We start from the raw sequence: 4,758 nt of genomic DNA, 5'->3' as shown, positions 1-4,758 counted from the left end.
AAAAAAAAAAAAAAAAGAGATGGTGGTTTGTTGAGAGAGTTGACTATTACCCTTCTTTTCTTTTATCTTTAGGAAAAAAGCAACTTAAAAACACTTTGAAATCGTGAGAAATTTCTCATATCCAAAACCAGGAGAGGGACAAAAGTGACATTCCATTGTGAATACATGCTCATAATGTGAACTTCTATGACAGCAATTTTCATTTTCTTCAATATTAAAAATCAATCAAGTTCAACATAGTGGTAATTTGAATCAAAATATAATTATAGCCAGGTGAGGTGGCTTGTACCGTTAATCCTATTGCTTTGGGAGGCTGAGGTAGGAGGGTCACTTGAGGTCAGGACTTCAAGACCAGCCTGGGCAACACAGCAAGAGTCCCCTCTCTAAAACAAAAATAAAGAACAAATTAGTTAGGCATAATGTTGCATGCCTGTAACCCCAGCTAAGAGGCTGAGGCGGAAGGATTGCTTGAGCTAAGGAGTTGGGAGCTGTAGTATATGATCATGCCACCACACTCCAGCCTCGGTGTGTGTATATATATATACACACATACACACAAACAATAAATAAGGTGATATAATGATTATTTATATATCTCTCAATGCCTCTCTGCATAAAACTTTGATGATGTTTCCACACTATAAACTTTCAGAAAATTAATTGTAACTTCGATGAAATAAAATTTAGAGAAGAAAAATACACATATGACTTCTAAATGATTTTCTTTATTTAAACTGTATTTTAAAGCACATAAAATGAAATGGCAACTGTGCTTATCAAAAAATGAGATCTAGTAAAGAAACTGGAAATGACTCAACAAGATCTAGTAAAGATGCTAGAAATGACTCACTGTCTTAAGCTAATTTTAAGGGCCTGAAAAAGTTAAGAGGTTTTATAACTTCTCTGAGTCTCGATGGTAATCATGCAGATCTGTCTATAAAAGCTTTTTAAATACAGTGCCTGTAAGAAGACTCAATATAAATGAAAAATTTTCAGACATTCTGTTGAAAATTCTTGAAATTAAAAGCAATCAGTATGTGCTTACATTGTAGTTCGGATTCTTACTCTTAATTAAGAATTTAGTATAAGTAAAAAGTTCAGTCTACATACTCATGTATGCTATAAAGGAAATTTTTTCTCACATTCCTCCAGCAACACAATTTGCATTTGAGAGATCTTATTAAATGAATGATTGAAGCTTAACTTTAAATTAGGGTCCTGCCCGATCACTTTCTCTAGGATGATACTATGTTATGTGGGTTTATGTGATGCCAAGACCTCAGATTGGAAGTGGGGGAAATACCGTGGAATCCATTGATGTTTTTGTGTCATCTATGGGCTGGCAGTCACCAGCACACCCTTCTCCCTTCTGGTCTTTGGCTATTTGATCATGCTGGCACTTTTCTATCCTATTACCTCTCTGCACCACTATTGGCTCACCATGACAAGTTTGAGCCACTCTGGGGCCCATGGAAGATATTCCCCTGCTCCTATACTGATTTGAGGACAATATCCCTAAACATACTATGTAAATATTTTTTTCTTCCTACAACTTTGTGCCTATGGGAAATCTTTGAGACCTTGCTGGATATTAGAGTGCTAGCCAGGGGAAGGGGACACAGATCTCTCTGTCTTAGATTCTAATGATGGAGGGAGGATGCCCCTTCTTAGGCAAGTTGCTTGTAAGCTTTCTTCACTTTCTTCTTGGTTCATCCTTCCCTTCACCCAAAGAACCTGTATCTAGTCTTGGAAGAGGAAGTTGGGATTAACATTTTGAGAAAAACAGTCTGGCTTTATTCATCACATATCTTTCCACATTTTTTGGTCCATATCCGGTTTTAAGCCAAAAGTATTGGCCTCTTTTTCTTTCTCTTCTGCTGGAGTCATCCCTTCACTTAGGCATGGGTGTAACATACAGAATAACAAAATTGTAGAATGAAAAAATGTGGAGCCATGGAGCCATGCATGGTAGTTTATGCAATGAGGATCTTACTAGGGGTTGTTGAAAATCCACATCTGAGGAAAGGAGTCAAAGTGGGTCAGTGTCAGTTTTCAGGATTGAAATTCAGGTAGAATCAGAATGGCAGATCTGATTGAGAGAAATGCCTTGTTTTTTGTTTTTTGGGCTTTTTTTTGAGACAAAGTCTCGCTCTGTCACCCAGGCTGGAGTGCAGTGGCGCAATCTAGACTCATTACGCCTTGGATTTTTTAACTGCATGTTGTTCAGGATGACTTGGTGGAGACTGGGGAAGCCAAGTTGAGTCATTGAGGAAATAAGCTGGTCAAACGAGAACAACTTTTGACCTATGATACTGCCATATATTAGGGGATCGAAAGGCACTGCCCTAGAGCATAGGCCAAATTATATTGAAGGCTTATTTTTTTTCTCAGTCTGGTTCATTGAGGTTTAACTTATATAGAACAAAAGTCACCCTTTCTAAGTACAGATGAGTTTTGACACATGAATACAGTCATGTAACCACCACAACAACGAAGAGATACAGCATTTCTATGCCTCTAGGGCTTCCATGCAGTCAACCTCTGCCCCATCCCAGCCTGTGGTAACCACTGATTATATTTCTGACAATAGAGTTTTGCTTTTTCCCAGTAATGTAAACAAGATGACAACATATATAGCCTGTGTGTCTGACATATTTTAGTCACCAAAATGCTTTGAAATCTATGCATGTTGCTGACTGCATTAGTAATTTGTTCCTTTTTATTGGCAAGTAATGTTCCATTGAATGGATGTACCATAATTGGATTTTCATTCACCAATTGAAGGACATTTGAGTGGTGTTTAGTGGTTGTTGATTATAAGTAAACCTGCTGCAAAGATTCACATAGAGCTTTTTGCATAGAAATTTTTTTTCTTCTTGGGGAAAGACCTAGAAACAGAATTGTTGGTTTATATCCTAAGTGAACATTTAACTTTATAAGAGTTGGCAAACTTGTTTGCAAAGTTGCTGGCATCTCATCAGCAATATATGAATTTCGCTGTCTCTGCATCCTCACCAGTCTTGCTATTGTCAGTCTTTTCAATTTTAACCTTTCCAGTGGGTGTGCTGTGGTATCTTATTGTGGTTTTAATCTGCATTTTTCTAATAATAAATGCTTTTGGGCATCTCGACATGGCTTATTTGCTATTTACATACCAACATTATATTTATATTTCCTCAGTTCCATCACTTGTGATATTTCTGGCATATATTTATTTCTACATATGCTATAAACCCCGTAATACATTGTTACTAATTTTTACTTTACATAGGCAGTTATCTTATAAAGACATTAAAAGTAGAAAAGTTGTCATTTATATTTATTATCATTTTTGCCATTAATATCTTACTTTTCACCTAATAACTTTCTTTAATATATACTCTTGTGTAGTCTGCTAGCAATGAATTTTATCAGCTTTGATGAGACAGAAAAGTATTTCCGTATCCCAATATTTAAAAAGATTTTTTTCTGGGTTCAGAGATCTGGGTTGATAGGATTATTTTTAGTCCCTTAAATATGTTACTTTGTTGTCTTCTGCTTTACATAGTTTCTGAAAAGACATTTACGTGTTCTTAATTTTGTTGTTCTGAATATAAATTCTGCCTTATATCTATGGGGATTTTTGGACAGAAGTGTGTGTTTTCTGTTTCAAACCCAGCAGAAGCAGACCTCTGCTTTGCGTTAGTGTAGGATGCCGGCCCTCAACAACTTCCTTGAACTTTCCCCAAGGGTAGATGCCTTTTGCTTCTACCTCCTAAGTAGAAGTGGAAATTGTTGTAGGTTCATCTAAATGGCCTTGGTTCTAGCTTTCTCCATGGCATTATTTCAGAACCTAATTTTGAAAACTTATTTGAGCTCCAAGGCAGGTGAATTGTAAGGAAATATTTACTATATGTTCCTTACTAAATTCCACACCATTTTATGTTGTACTGGTTGTATACCTAAGCACTTTAAATGAGATTTTAAGAGAAAGCTATACAGACAAGTGAATTTTTAAAGAAGTGAACATGTTGTAGATATTCCTCGAGGTTTCTCTGAGAGTAGCATCTTAATTTTTGTTTTGTCAAATACAAAGTTAATATTGGATTGGCTTCAATAATGGGCATAGACTTTACTAGTGGCAATTTAACCTCTGCCCTTCTTATCATTGTACCACACTCCAACTACCCTTGCTGTTATGATAACAATCATAGATGCTTTTCCAATAATCTTGCGCTTGTTTTTTATGTAAATTTAAAAGTGGATAAAATGCAGAGGTCTTTAAATCTGCATTTGTAATTTTAGCATTACTAAAGGCCAACACATCTCTTCAGAAACCACATTGTGATTATCAGATAGAGATTACCCCATATTACAATTTTCCCCTTTCATCTATCTCCTAAAATAAGAAAATGGATTAGCTTCTGAGTAGTCTTTCTTCATTATTTTTTACCTTTTTAGGCTTGTGTCCTAGACTAAGGTGCATATTGTTACATATCTTACAATTTTATAAGATATCTCAAATTCAATTCATTCTACATATTCACTAGAATGCATGTCATTGTATCTCCTAGAACACTTTTTAAAGAAAAAAAAAATACAGAGAACAGTCTTTATGTTTATTTTTTTAATGGCAAGGATGTAAGATTGGAGTGGGGCTGGTGGGTCTTTCCACATATTTACCATATCAATAAATGCTCTATCCTGCGAAAACTAAAGATTCTTCTAAAAAATTAGAGAATTTCAAATCATCCCCTAAGGGGCATTTTTTTTTTTTTT

General features: G+C 35.5%; 2 long non-coding RNA genes across 9 annotated transcripts in view; both read right to left on the bottom strand.

Moving 5' to 3' along the window:
* The window catches only part of LOC108543149 (uncharacterized), an 18,379-nt gene extending 18,046 nt beyond the window's left edge, over positions 1-333 (bottom strand). For 3 of the 4 annotated variants that reach the window (XR_001889490.1, XR_001889489.1, XR_001889492.1), the window contains exon 1: positions 290-329. This is a non-coding gene — a long non-coding RNA (uncharacterized LOC108543149). Of the gene's footprint in view, positions 1-289 lie in introns of all 4 variants that reach the window. The other variant, XR_001889491.1, reaches the window with a different exon arrangement.
* A 10-nt stretch (positions 334-343) lies between these two features.
* The window catches only part of LOC108543147 (uncharacterized), a 36,552-nt gene continuing 32,137 nt past the window's right edge, over positions 344-4,758 (bottom strand). For all 5 annotated transcript variants that reach the window (XR_001889484.1, XR_001889486.1, XR_001889485.1 and 2 more), the window contains one exon: positions 344-383. This is a non-coding gene — a long non-coding RNA (uncharacterized LOC108543147). The remainder of the gene's footprint in view (positions 384-4,758) is intronic.

Source organism: Rhinopithecus bieti, unplaced genomic scaffold (genome assembly GCF_001698545.2).
Source record: "Rhinopithecus bieti isolate Rb0 unplaced genomic scaffold, ASM169854v2 scaffold_21726, whole genome shotgun sequence".
Classification (NCBI taxonomy): Eukaryota; Metazoa; Chordata; class Mammalia; order Primates; family Cercopithecidae; genus Rhinopithecus; species Rhinopithecus bieti.
This window is presented reverse-complemented; position numbering and strand designations above follow the sequence as displayed.